This window comes from Amblyomma americanum, chromosome 1 (genome assembly GCF_052857255.1).
Source record: "Amblyomma americanum isolate KBUSLIRL-KWMA chromosome 1, ASM5285725v1, whole genome shotgun sequence".
NCBI lineage: Eukaryota > Metazoa > Arthropoda > Arachnida > Ixodida > Ixodidae > Amblyomma > Amblyomma americanum.
Genome location: NC_135497.1, coordinates 357,637,515 through 357,652,610, shown reverse-complemented (window position 1 = coordinate 357,652,610; position 15,096 = coordinate 357,637,515). Strand labels below are relative to the sequence as shown.

General features: G+C 43.8%; 1 long non-coding RNA gene across 1 annotated transcript; it reads right to left on the bottom strand.

Moving 5' to 3' along the window:
* Nucleotides 1-1,046: 1,046 nt before the first annotated feature.
* LOC144100679 (uncharacterized) lies at nt 1,047-13,017 on the bottom strand. Its single transcript, XR_013307798.1, has 6 exons — nt 12,879-13,017; nt 12,574-12,780; nt 12,425-12,509; nt 9,781-9,927; nt 4,213-4,441; nt 1,047-1,112 (listed from the first exon to the last, which is right to left on the bottom strand). It is a non-coding gene; the product is annotated as an uncharacterized LOC144100679 (long non-coding RNA).
* Nucleotides 13,018-15,096: the final 2,079 nt, after the last annotated feature.

The following is a 15,096-nucleotide window of genomic DNA, read 5'->3' as shown; positions in this document are numbered from 1 at the left end:
TGGGGTAGTAAGTAGAGCTACCTTTAATGTAGTAACGGCAACTACCTATAGTGGCATTTACTACCTCTGGAGGTAGTAACAGGTACTACCTTAAGTAACAGTTACTACCCTTGGGGTAGTAAGTAGAGCTACCTTTAATATAGTAACGGCAACTACCTATAGTGGCATTTACTACCTCTGGAGGAAGTATCGGGAACTACTTTTAGGAATACTTACTATACCCTGGATAGTAGTGATCGCAACCACCTTTTGCAAACAGCTCTGCTTTGTTGTTGATGAGGCAACCACCAGCCTGAATGTTGGCTACCAAAAGTTACAAGCAATATGAAGCAGTGGGCTTATATGGCTGCTCCAAAAAGAACCAAACAAACAAATTTTCTTGAAACGATGGAATGTTTATTTCTTGCTGGAATGGCTCAATCGGCTTTTTCCAGCAAAACAATCGCCCGCAGCGTGGCTGGCTTCAGGGGCATTGATTTTAGGTCACAGAAATGCTCTAAAACAGCAAAGGTGTTCTTGTTTTTTTTTGGAGTATTCGATGTTCATGACCCAATATATTTCCATGACCGTGGCGAATCCACTTATCACATCTATTGCTTCCACTTTCATGTTTTCGAATGTTGCACACACATTTGTTGCAGTATGCGCCTTGTCATTCATGACAATGAAAGGGTAGCTGTCCTGTAATCAAATGGAATTTATAGAAAACAAGGCACTTTCAAGCAAGCCAAAAACCAAACAGGAAATCAAGTAAAATCTTACCAGTCCTCTTAGGTAGAATTCCTCCTCTTTCACTAAGTGTGGTAGGAGTTGAAGTACGCCAACAGCAAAGCAATCTGTGGGCAAGGAAAAGGAAATTCGTAGAAGCGGACAATTACAGAAACAAGAAACAAAATGCAAGAAATTAGAATGAATAAACAAATTTCTCAAAACGTACATTTCTTTGCGTCACCTTCACTGTCAGCAATTGCCTTTTGTACCTCGCTGAGAATTTTTTGTGCTGTGCGTGATGTTTTAAGGATGCTGAACAATCTTTGTCGATGACCATTTATGAAGCCAAGTAACTTTCGTTCGAAGTCAACCTTGCAGATTTCCATGAACTCCTGGTGAATCTGAAAATTATGAGTGAGAACTTAGCCACAAGTTAACAGTACAGTCTCAATGGATTGACAATTCAAAGCAAGCAGAGAGAGAACCTAATCAAATAAAACCCCGGTGCTACAAAATTCAACACTGGGATATTTAGTCACTGTAATAATACATCACCATCACAACACTAACACAGCGTAATAATCATCAAACTATGCCCACTGCAGAATAAAGGAGTCTCCCACTGACTGTGTGACCATTGTCCTGTGCCAACAGTGGACACCCCATAACCAAACACAGTAACACCTCGTTAATTTAGATTTCACGAGATTGGAGGAAATGCCCATCATAATTATGTGTCAGAATTAATGGCAGGGAGAAGCAATGAAAATTGCAACGCAGTGTCTCCATCAACATGCTTTTATGTAATGAAAAACTCTATAAACATCGATTGCTTTGTGTGAGAAATTTCAGTGAAATAACCATGCAGTGCCTGTGATTTTTTGCTTCTGCCCCCAGTGTGTACGATACGTGCTCTTTAAGGGTGTGCAAACAGGCGTGGGAGAAGTGTCGTAGCAAGATGACCATTAAAGTTCATATGACAGTGCATTTCCACTGCTCCACCATTCAGCAGAACTGCTAAATATGGTGACTGGTTTATGAGAGTTTAATGTCCAGAAGCAACTCGGGTATAAAAGGCGCGCCATAGTGGAAGGCTCCGGATAATTTCAACCAACCGGGATTCGTTAACATGCACAGACAACACGCAGTACACATGCGTCTTGTTTCGCCTCCCCTGAAATGCAAGACACCTGTGTACACTGCACTGTCAGCGCGTGTTGAACAACCCCGGGTGGTCGATACCCAGAGCCCTCCGCTGTATACGGTCTCTTTCATAGCCTGAGTCACTTTGCATTGTTAAATCCCCATAAACCAATAACAAAGCAGTTTTGCTGAATGGTGCAGCAGTAGACACACACTGCCATATGAACTAATAGTCATCTTTCTACGACACTCTTCCCCAACTCCCTGTTTGCACACCCTCAAAAGGTGCATATCGCACACACTGACGGCATAAAGGAAAGAAATCACGAAACCCTGCAATAAGAAGATAGCTCACAGCATGGCCAGTGATGCACACAGAAAAAACAAAACAAAAATCAAAAGGGCAGAGTGCAGCACAAAATAGAAAAAGCATCCCGACATACCACCTCGACTGATATTCATGGGGATGAATACAATGTCTTTACACTCAAGTTATATACACCCGCTACTTATGACATGCTTCAGAGTGACCAGAGTCGGGTGAAACTCAAGAACAACGGGGCAGATGCCCTCCAGCCAGTTGCGTCAACTGTTATGACCTCGCAGTCAACCTTTCTTTTTTAGCAGCACATACGTACAGAGAACACAAAAGGACAGAAAGGACTGCGATGAAACAGAGATGCTTAACTTCAACCGCAGCTCAAAAAATGATTGTCAGGGTTGCCTCTCAAAATTGTCAGCCCACTGTTGGAATTTTGACATTAAAAACAATGCTCCTATGTTTTTGAAGGAACAGTTTTGAATATATTCCAAAGTGAGGTTACTCATGAAACAGTGGAAGCCGCCAAGATTTCGGGGCCCAAAGGTGATTATGTCAATACATCCGTTTTCCTTTCGATAAAGAGGTCATTCCTTTTTGCTTTTATCTGAGTTTAGATTGGTTTCACCAGCATGCTTTACATCCCTCCAATTTATTTTATTGCCACTCACCTTCCCCTTTGGCATTTTAGTCCTCACACCTTTTTAATGTCTAATTTATATTTTTCTTAGTGTTTTACCTCTATCAGGTGCCTTCATTTCAAATGATGCCTATTTTACCTTTTAGACAGGTCTATTCTCTGCATTTAGTTTTATGATTTTTATACAGGAGCATTATTTTATGCATTTCATAATACCAATAACTCTCATGCTTTCACGTAATCTTATAGATTCCTACGGACTGAATTTTTTGTGTTGGTTTTCTACTAACAGTTCTTATTCTTTCATAAAATACAAAAAATCCTATTCACACTGTGATATCGTCAAGTGCATGACGCGTCACTTTGCCATGACGCGCACTGATAGCAGCAGCGGATAAGCAACCGCTGCGTATAAAAGAAGCGTCAGACAAATAAACGCTGATTCCTTGTCCTGCACCGGTCTTCGCTGGTTCTTTGGTGCGGCCGCTCGGCTGCCGCACGCTACAACATTACACACACCTGCTGGCCATGTTACCTGTTGGCCTGTTGTATAAAAATAAATCTATTTTCACCGCCACGATTTTCCCCTTTGGTAATGATACTAGGGGCTAGTTGCAGTCTGAATATAGGTTGCAAGTTCTTCTAATTTTGCAAATACTTGGAAATAACTTGCCGCAACACTACATTGACCGTCTCTAACAGATAATATATGCGAGAAGTTAATCGTTCACTGCTATGCACTAATCAAAGCTTGAAGGCTTTGGAAAACTGATATAACACATGATGTTTGAGCGTTTTCAATAATCATTTAAAATATTATACTGAATATTGGCGTTGCAGCGCCATCATACAAAAGTTGTCATCCTCAAGAAAAGGGCTATTGGAATGTAATCTTCACCAACAACTGTTTAAGGAGCTAAACGTAATACCTTTCAATGTTGTCTATGATTACAGAACTACCATTTTAGTCCACCGAACAATTAACACTAACACTCCTTATCCCTCGGCCATATTCATTTTCCCCACCAACCCTCTCAGGTGTTCCTTTTCGGAATAAAGGTTCTAAATATTTCTACTAGTGATGACCGCACCTGCTTAGATGAAGACAAGTTCTTTACTCGAAACGTTGCCTGACAAGCAAAGTTTATCGCTCCCTCTTCCTGCTCATTTTGTTTTGTTTTCGAAAATGCAACCTTCTACAATTTATCTCCACATCCTGGTTAGTGCAAGCACTGCTTACGTTTCAACTGAATCTAATGCTTTCTCAATTTATTTAGCCTCTTACAGCAGCTGGTTGTATTTTTCATGTCTCTGAAACCTGAAGGATGGAATGAGTATTACTGCTTGTTGAAAACCTTTTTAGTAAACCAGCCTGATGCTCAACTTTTTTGAAGCTTACCATTTCCCGAAGTGTCAGGGCTGGATACTTGTCCAGCAATTCCTCCGTTGATGGACTGTTTATTTTTATCCTTTTTCTCCTTGAGGGGAGAGTTGTCTGCATGGAAACTTTCAATTTTTGTATATCTGGATTGCACCGCTTCATTTCCTTTGCCATGAAGTCTACATGAGCAGCTACGACTCCATCAACTTCTTCTACTGTAGTTTCCAAGGTGTCTCTTGACTTGCAACTAAAATAATTGAAAACATTAATACGGTTGAGCACAATATCACGAGTAAGGCCTAGCATAATTTAGGTAACACAGAACTGCTCTTCTAAAATCCTGATTATGATCGATGACCTCAGCAAAACTTGACAACTGGATATCAGTCTGTCTTGTCAGCACTCTGCAGCTTTTGTATTGAGCTTTATGAAGTGCTCTTTCTTTAGTCAAAGCCTAATTCCCTAGAGTGCCTCCAATGCATGCCTTTGTAGCTATTGTAATTAACTGCCTAGTCCACAGTTTCTGACCTTGATAGCTTTGGGGAACCGCCCAGAGTTTTTGAAAGGTGCTGCAAGAGCTTGTGTTTTTGTTTCTGTCTTGTTTTGCTTGATGTGTGCAAAGTACAGAACCATGCATATGCAGGTCCCTTCAAGAAATCCAGAAATAGATCGATGACTGTTGAATATCAGCAGTTACACTGCTGCAGTATGATTTGTGCCAAAAAAGTGATTACCTACAGATCACTGAGCAACCACTGGGCTCGATGGAACTAATTTTGAGAAACTATTTGCTACATTTGAATGGTGCAAAGGAACACACACAGGAAGACAATGGAACAGGAAGAGCGTCCCCTTGTTTTCCTGTCTTTGTTCCTTTGTGCCATTTAAATATAGTATGAACAAGCTAGCCCAACAGCAAGTACTTCTTAAATAGACTCCAGTGCAAAGGCTGACGGGGCCCTTATATAAATGAAGGGTCCTCCTTGAAGGAACTCTAACGGGGAATACTAAGTTAAGCTATACAGATAAGCTAGCGTTACCTGCTAGAAAGTGTTATTTTTACCACACACACAAAAATATTTTATAACCCACAATATTGTGCAAAAGCAAAGCACCCTTGGTGCCACTACTAAGAAAGACCAGCTGCCATGGGTGATGTCAGTACAAGCTTTCTTAAGGAATGCTATATCGCTCTCTTGAAGTGCGATCACCATCAAAATAAGAGGAAAGCAGCATGGCGGGCATAGGCAAGAATATGAAGAGTCCTGTACTTGAACCGGCACTGAACAGATGACAGAGAGTAAAGGCTAGATGCGAACACGAGCACTGAATTGTTCACCTTGCATTCTGTGCACTCAGGCTGCATGTAAGTGTTGCAAGCTCGCAACAGCATTCACGCTCTGTTTGGTTTGCTGGGTGCTAGGTGGCCAGTGAAGCGGTTTCGTTCTTTCTTCAGCCGTAAATCAGCTAATGCTTACTGTGGGTGGTATGAAATTGCATGGTTTTGTTTCTTTTTCAACACGTGCTTTTGCAGACACACTCATGCATGCATGTATAACAATGTTAAAGCAGTCGAGAAAGCATCTTCAGAACTATTGTTCCTCGTATGTATGGGAAAAAAAGCCGCTGTTTCAAACAGGATGAAGACGAGAACTGCACAGGATGAGTGGTAACTTGCAACTAAGGTTTATTGGAAAATAGAGTAAATTGCTGGGCTAGTTGGTTCATAATACGCAACGGTGAAACCAGCGAAATGGACGCAGGACAAGAGCAAGAAGGCACACACACAACACCGCTGGACCTACAGCTGATTTATTATGAGGAATTAAGCCACATTTATACATTCTTCCTGCACGCACGCACACTTTGACAATGTGAGGGAAACTAGGTTGACAGGAACTGATACTCCTTTTCAGTGAGCCGCCGCGGTGGCTGAGTGGTTATGGCGCTAGGCTGCTAGCCCGAAAGACGCGGGTTCGATCCCGGCCGCGGCGGCCGAATTTCGATGGAGGCGAAATTCTAGAGGCCCGTGTGCTGTGCAATGTCAGTGCACGTCAAAATTTCCGGAGCCCTTCACTACGGCGTCCCTCATAGCCTGAGTCGCTTTGGGACGTTAAACCCCCATAAACCATAACCCATAAAACCTTTTCAGTGACTATGTATGATTGACGGATCGCTTACGCATATCTGCTTATTATTCCTGATTAAGAAAGCTTCTAGTAGCTCTCGCTCATGTCTTGACTTCCCCCGACCGATAATGCTGACCAGGTGAAACCGAGGGGAACAGTGGCAGTCCTTGATATGCAAGGCTAAATTGCTTCCCATGCCCAAAGTTCTCGTCTTCGTCCTGTTTGAAGTAGCGGCTTTTTTTCTCCACACGTATGTCAGACCAACTGGTCCAAAAGCTGCCTTTGTTGTTCCTCAGTTACACATCGGATGGTATCAGCTATAGCTGTAATATTTGGAGGTCATTGAAAGAGGCCGTTGTACTTTCCTGAACTGCACATAGAACATGATCATAGTGGTGATGATGAAAAGCTAAGCAAAAGCCGATAGTTTGGGTTGCCAAAGCTGGATACGATGTGAATTTCTAAATTATTCTGATCAAATCAAGAAATACCTCATGCAAAAGAGGTATTAAAAAAGAATGAGTCTATGCTATCTTTGCATCAAATTTCAGCACAAAGAAGCTAGCGGTTTAACCGAGAGAAGGCTTTTATAATGCTTGCAGTTGCGAACTTGCTGCATTCAAAGGCTCCGCGCAGCTTGAGTGCAGAGAATGCCAGGAGAGATTCTGCTTGCAGTTTGAGTCTAGCCATTCTCTCCATCATCTGTTTTGTGCCACTTTAACTACGACACTGTCTGTATTCGTAGCTATACTCCACTCTCGTTTCGACGGTAACTGCCCTGCCCATTGAGACAATAGGTCCGTTCGATTCGGCCTGCACGACGTGCACCAGTTCACGTCAGTTCAGATGAAGTGCCGTGCTCATGCAGCGCCAGTTCAGCAGTGCAGACCTAGCGCCGATTCGAAACGAACGTAAAAGTGCAGATATCGTGCAATCCTTCTTCTTTTTCTGCTCTCGTTGGACGTCGGTCGCAGTGTTGCTTCGTGTACGTGTTTTCTGTGCGGAAGAGAAAAAAATGAACTGCGGCTTACTGCATGTTGTGAAGGCAGCTATGGACGTTATCGATTCCGACAGCGACGAAGAGGACTTCGACGACTTGTTCATGATTGCAATGAAGTTAGTGAGGCTACTGAGGAACCGTGGTACTGCGAGGACGTTGTCAACAGATATTAATTCGAGTTCAAGCGTCTTTTCCATTTTTCAGGGAGCACGTTTGATTCTCTGGTGGGTAGTTTTAAAATATCGCCATTTTTCCCGCACCCAATGGGAGGCCGTTCGCAAATAAGCCCAGTGAAAGCGTGCCTCATCGTTCTGAGTTACTTGGGCACGCAATGCAACATGTACTCTCTAGCAGACCGTTTTGATATTTCTGTGTCCTCTGTGCAAAAGCGCATCGAAAGAGTCTTGGACTGTTTGAACAACATTAGCTCGTTTGTCATCACCTGGCCGAACCAACAGCAAGAACGAAGCAAGGCTGGCTTAGCAAAAGCCGGTGGCTAGGGACCACGGAATACAACCGGCTGCGTGGACGGTTGCCACATTGAAATCAATAAACCAGCTGTGTCACCACAGTCCTATTATAACCGGAAGAAGTATCCATCTTTGATTCTGCAGGGCATATGTGATAACCGCAAAATGTTCATTGATGGGTTCATCGGTTTCCCGGGCTCGGCACACTACGCTAGGGTTCTTCGTGAGAGTCCATTTTTCGAAGAGGCCGCCGACAAATGCGCCGATGGATACATCATAGCATCACGCATACCTGATGTTGAGTAGGAGTACCCGTTGTCTGCGCGAACAGGTTGGCCATCTTCACCAATCACCGGAATAATGAACGTGTTAACGCCATTCAACATCGCATACATGCCGCCGTCGTCTGCTGCCATTTTGCTGTCTGCTGCTGAACTACTGCACGAAGTCGGCACTGCCGGCCGAGGAAGTGCAGAGTTTAGCTGAACTAGGCCTGCACGACGCCTGCAGTTGCTTGAAACGAACGGTGCCGTGCAGAGGGCGGAAGGCTGCACTCGTGAAACGAATGGCGAAGTGCAGCACGAAGAGAACTAGTTCAGGGAGTGCAGGCGAATAGAACGGACCTAATGACAGTGTTTCTCAAGAATGCTTGTACCGTCGTCACCCATGGCGGATGGTTGAATAGTAAGCGGTAGCTCAACGAGTACTTCGCTTTTGTGCAATTTTGTAGGTTACAAAAGTATTGTTTTCAATGAAAACGACATATTTTATAAACTTTTATTAACCCATCAGCCTAGCCTTAGCGCTCCCCTTCAGTGTCCCTTTAGTAAACAATTCAGCCTGGGAGTCAAGGTGTCCACATGAATGATTGAGATGTGTGGAATTTTACCTCCTAAATCCAGACCTGTGCTAGTAAACAGTTTGGGTTGGGGATCAAGGTGTCCACATCAATGATTTGAGATCTGTGGGATTTCGCTTCCCAAAGCCAGATATGGGATAATGAAACAGCATCTATAGCTGTAATCAAGCCTTAATGGGCACAACCGAGTCCCACTTAAGGTAGCGCATTATATACAGCTGCAACGTGGTGAATCTTTACAAAAAATTCAATATGCGCATGCCCAAAACTGATCAAAAATGCAATTAACTATGATGGAAGAATGAGTTTTTTTATCTGATGTTCCAGCATACCTCTAATCCACAAAACTCATTTTAAAAACTGAATGGTTCTGTTAACTCTATTTCATGTACATTTTTGATAAAACAGACACAGCACAGCCAATGGGACAGTTGCAGTGCTAATGAATCCCTCCTATACAGGCTATGTAAGGAAGGTGGCATACCAGGCCCCACAAACCGATGGCAAAATATATGTGGAACAGGCGAAACACCTACCTGCACGCCAAGTGACCACCTAGGTACACATTGCCAGGATTGTGGTGGTGTTTCAAGCCTAGCAAAGGTACTCCATGACATGGTTCACATGGCCACGAGTGTATAACCTCAGTAGTTGCAATAACAGTCATCGTTTGGCTCTTATTTTTTGCTATCTTCTGTGCAATGTTTCAAATTAAGCATGAAACACCAACTTGCATCGAATGCAGCTATTTTACAGCTTTGACGTTATTGTACTTTAAGTCTAAGTCAGGTTTGCTCGTTATATTTTCTTTGCTCATTTCTTTTAGAGATGCATGCCCAACTAGTGGTCTGCACTGATTTGAAGCCCTCCGATTACTTTCATGGCTATGTTTCCTTGTTTCGTTAGTAAAATAAGATGGTAGAAATTTTTTCTTGTTATAAAAGATCTTTACGGGGGCCAATATTGTTACTTCATTACAAAGCCCAATTATTATATTTTCTTGTCCACTTGTGTGCAATGATCACTGTAAATTTTAACATGCAACTCCCCTTCACAAACTCAGCGCAACAGAATACTTTACTTTTCAGAGTGTTTTAAATACTAATGTTTAGCTGTAGTTTCACTTACCACGCGGCATTGCTTCTTCAGACCCCTTTTGTCTTGGAAGTTCACCTTCCTTCCAAACTTCTTCCTCGCCTCTTCAACATTAGGATCGTTGTCCACGGATTTTCGGATATTGCCCATTTTGTACTGAAATGCAACCCTCCATGAATCCTGTAAAACAGTGCCACTGCATTATAAATTCAAACTGACCGAAATGGCCGCGTAGCAGCCATCAGTCACAAATACAGATTTGCCTTGGAGAAAGGGATGCAAGAGGGCATAGGTTTTACATATGCCTGTGCAGTGGCCACTTGTGCTTACTGTAGGAAAAGTTAAAAGCAGCACTGCCTTGTTCTAGCCAAAGCAGATATGCATGAGCAATCCGAACGCACTTGCTGCTCAGTGCATTATTAGCACTGTACTTAATGCCTGACTCAAGGATGTTTGTGAACAATACGCAGTGCTCTTGATTGATGCTTGTGCATGAGGGGCCCTCAAGCACGCCTGTACGGGCACAAGAAAGTTTACTTCCGCACTTTAAAGGGGCTCTGAAAGGGGCTCTAATAAAGTTGAGATATGCCTGGAATGTTAAAGCACCCCACATCACGAATAATGTCCAGCAAGAATTTTTTTAATGCATTTCACGAAAGCTGAGTTATCTGTAGTCAAAATTTGAGTTTCAGCATCATCGCGCTTTTCCCTCTCCTCTCAGCCCTTTTTGCACGCTGGAAGGTAGGCGCTCCTCCGATTCCTTACCCAGAGCAACGCGGCTTATTGGCCGTGGCCATAGCTGCCCGACGCCTGAAAGAATCTAACCAATAACCATCTCCCAACTGCTATACGCAGGTGCAAGTGGCGGAGTATGGTGCGGGCATGGAAAATTGGCTGGAAAGGGCTTACCAGCTTTCGTGGGTGATTGTGGATTCTCTGCTGCATGTAGAAGTGAATTGACCATTTGCGGAAAAGTTTCTGCGCATGCGCGGTGAAAGCGCAGCTAGCGCCCTCTGTAGGCGATTTGGTTTTGGTTGGAAAACATGAGCTGGCCGTGCATTCCAGCGCTGTAGTGCGGCGACAGATGTGAGCTGTAACTGCCACGTAACTGCCATGTAACTTCAACGCGTTTCTAACTAAACTGACCACGCGTTTGCAACAGCGATACTTGGACGTAATAAAAGCCGCTACGAGATACAACGCGCAAAAGACGAAGCCGTTAATGGAGCCAGCAATTCGCGCATCGAGCACGTTTCGAAACGACTGTTCCTGCTACATTTCGCGCTTGCTCCCAAGTGCGCACAGCTCGGGCGTTCTAGAAGAGTTTTGCCATCGACGCACGTGCGTATTCGGTGACAGCCAAATTATTTGTACTAGTATGAACATTCAAAAATGCTACAATGTCAAGCTGTGCTATCTCAACAGCGAAGCACGCGTCAGAGCGCAACCTCGCCTATATCCGCGCATTCCAACGCTCCAGCGGCCTGTTAGAACGCAAAGCAATGCTCTATCCTATCAGCACGAGCAGTGGTTGAGATGGTGCAACGGGTCGTTTACTGATCAGTTAAGTGTGGCCTGCGGCAAAAGGTGCTGCATGAAGTTAGCAGAAACTCTTGCCCTATCAAGGAAGCGCGAACATAAATGGGCATTAGGGAAGTGCATTTCATTATGCTGTTACACTCGCCCGCACATAGGCGCACATTCATACACACTTTCATTTGGTCATTCGGCGTTCCGGTGAGGTAGTAAACTGCAGGTTCAGCCACACATGGTCGTTTTTCAGGCTACGACTCGAAAACTCTTCGCCCCACCCCGTTTCTAAAAACGGAAATGGGGTGTTCTCCTCCTCCATCATCCTCTTTCGTTAGCAAACGCACGCTTCCGGCGAAGAAACAACGCTAAAACAAGAAAACAAGCGCACGTGAACAGCTGAAATCTACCTTTGCACACGCCTGCTCGAGAACCCCTTTCCAACCAAAGGTGCCAGCGGAGCTTCCCTGTTTGCACGGCAGGCGGCGCTCGCTTTTCCGCAAGTGGTCCATTATTTTGGTCAGGTTTTATTGCTAATAAAAACACAATGCAGTGGTTGGGTGAGTTTATGTTCTGTCCTCGGGAGGTGTTTCAGAGCCCCTTTAACTATGGTAGTGCATTTCCCATCAATGGCCAAGAAAATTTTGTTCAAGAATAAGTGCAGCAACCTGACACCTCACAATACACTTACACAGAACACTCTGGCATGCCAATTTGTTCATGAGCATGCACAGCAGTGACGTTGCACACGAGAACAAAACCATCCAAGATAAGATTACCTCAAGAAAATGAGCCACCTGTCAAGAAAGAAAGCAGCAAGGGAAATATAGCTTGCTAGATAATCCATGAAAAATATCTAGCAAAAGCAGAAAAAACAAATGCTGACATGACGAAGAAATGAACACAAACCTGTGCATTGCATGCATTGTGCTCCACCGGTCATTTTATCGCAAATGAATTTTTCTCTCTGCTTTTCAGGAAAAAAATTGTAATCTACCAACCACAAAGCATTTACTCATTTTTTTGTTTGAGATGATGGTTCACTTTATAATTTTATGGCAGGCATCATTTTCCAAAGTGTTTTTCTGTGCCAATATTGCCTCATTTAGAGTGACTAGCAAGCAAGCATGGCGATTCATGTACTTACATAACCTGTCCCAATCGTATCCCTGAGAACAGGATACTTCAGAACAAGAGCCTTGGCCGCAGGCTCGTAGAATTTTCCAGGGTACCTGTGAGCACATTGCAGGCGTAGCATCAGAAATCGCGCACGCAACAATACTAGGCAATACTTACCAGTCAAATGTCAGCAAATGTGCCGTGATCCAAGACACTATACGGTTTTTCGCACGACTCGACACTTCTCCTAATGTTGTACCCTCAATGTCTGCCTTGATATCCAGTGGAATAGGAGGCAGTTCATGCAGCGGTTGCTGAACAGTGAACAGGTGCTTGTCTGGCTCACTACAACTGGGAGCCAACACCAATGGTCCATCATCAGTACTAAAAAAAAAGAAGACGGGACAGAATTTGGTGCAACATAAGTGCATTACTACAATGTACCACGTAATAGTTCTAGCATTCAAAGCTGGCCTACTCACCCAGTTTCGAGTGGCAAGTTTTGTTCATCACTGCTGCTACTGCCAACGAGGTTTATTTTATCTCCATCAGAAAATGTGTGCCCCTCTGAAACCTCGACATATGTGTCGAAACGTGAGTTGTAGACCTACAACAAAAATTGCCTTGTGAATCAGAAGCCACAAACACATGAAAGTGAAGACAACTAATTACACAAATTATTTCACTGCGGGCACGCTGAAACCTTTCAGTTTTCCATCTGTTTGGAAGACTGTCCTGGGCATAAAATAAATTAACTCTTGTAACACAGGCAAAACCCATGTTAACAGAAGCTTTCCAGAAGTAACACTAACGAGTGAAAGGCTGCAGATGCCCAAATTCTGAAGGTTGAACAATGCCTGACCCCAGATGCGCATCATATATACTGAAGTTAACAGCATGACAGACATCGTTGTTGCAGGCTCATCTTTTGCTCACAACTAAGATACATGCTCTAATAATTGGGTAATTCTAGGCAAAACGTATCAGATGCTGTGCTCTACAATATCTGATCTGTTCAAAAGAATTCATGGAAACTAATCCGAATGTGCATAATAGAAGACGAAATTATTTTTGCCAAAAAATTTATTTGTAGGTGAACGCAGAAAGATAAGAAACCAGACACTGCTCAATAGTTAACAAACAGTCCAAATTTATAGTAGTCACTCCAGAAATTTTTAAGCGACATTTGCAGATTCCGGCTTTTTATCAGATTCGGAGTATTTATGCCATACAAAACTGCATGTTCCGAATCTTATTGAAAGCCAGAATCTGTGCAAATGTCATTTAAAAATTTCTGCAGTGGTTTCTAAAAATCTGAATTTTTTAATAGTTATTGAGCAGGGCCTGGCTTCTCACCTTTTCGAATGTTGAAACTGCGCTCAATAAATTTTTTTGACAAAAATAATGTAAGCTTTGCTTGCGCACACTGGAATTAGTTTCCATGGATTTTTCCGAACAAATAGGAGATGGTCGAGCGCAACATCTGGGACGTTTGGCGTGGAATGACCCAAATACATTTGGCGCCTATGTCTCAAGGTTAGAAAGCAAATTTTCGACACAGCCTAAAGCCTGTTTCACATGCCAGCGAAAATGCTAGCCAATCCTGCCGGCGCGGCGGAAAAACCTGTTGCGAGTCGTCGAGGCGAAGTGCGGCGAGGTTCCAGCAAGTTGTAAATTTTCGCTGCGACGCGCCGCTCAGTCGCTTGCATGTGAACCAGCCACGATATTATGTTGCCCTTGCGCGCATAACCAACTACGGCCGCGACCGCGTGCGCGCGAGGAAGAGCCCCGAAAGCACCGAGCGATTAAAATAGCAGCAATATTTGATGGGAATAACGCGCTACACAATAAAAAAGACAACTGAAATGTGTCCGCTTCTGTGTGTAGCGCGTTATCCCCATCAAATGTACAACCAACTAGCCCACATTGCTGTCTTGTTAGCAGCAATATATCGTATGAAAATAAAATGCACGCACCTCTATTCGGTCGCACTGCAACGAAACCCATGAATCTGCTAGCATGGCAGCATTGATGACATCCGACTTCTTGCGGTCTCCACCGACGAAGAGAAACTGTTTTCTGCCTTCCCAGGTCACAAGGCATTCAATGGGCGCCGATGACATTGCGTATCGCAGGATAAAGGACAGTAGGCCGTTCGAAAGGACGGCTGAGGTAAACAGTGGTACTCAACAGCAAAAACGAGTCAAAGCACACAGCGAAGCCTTTTTACCATCGCACGCAGGCTGCGGGCGCGCTCCTATTCTCGACACCAGCCGCGATCTGTCGCCGCGCGCGGCGCGGTGGAACAGTGGCAAGCAAGCAAACACTCCTTGGCTTTGTATACCTGTGGACAGGGGTTAATGCCAAAGAGGAAAACAGGAAAATGTTAGAATGTATTGCAAGCGACATTGATGAGCTAGGAGGACAGGGCGAGATAATTATATTAGGTGACATGAATGCACACATAGAAGACCTGGATGGGTACACGGATTCGACAGGAAGCATGCTGCAGAACATGTGTGACAGGCATGATTTAGTTGTATGCAACAGCACCGAGAAGTGTGAAGGGCTCATAACATGGAAGGCGGGGAGTCTACACTCGACGATAGATTATGCACTAATGTCACAGAGGATGTATAACAGATTAGGGGTAATGAGCATAGATGAAGATGGTTCCAGAAGTCTAGGTAGTGACCACAA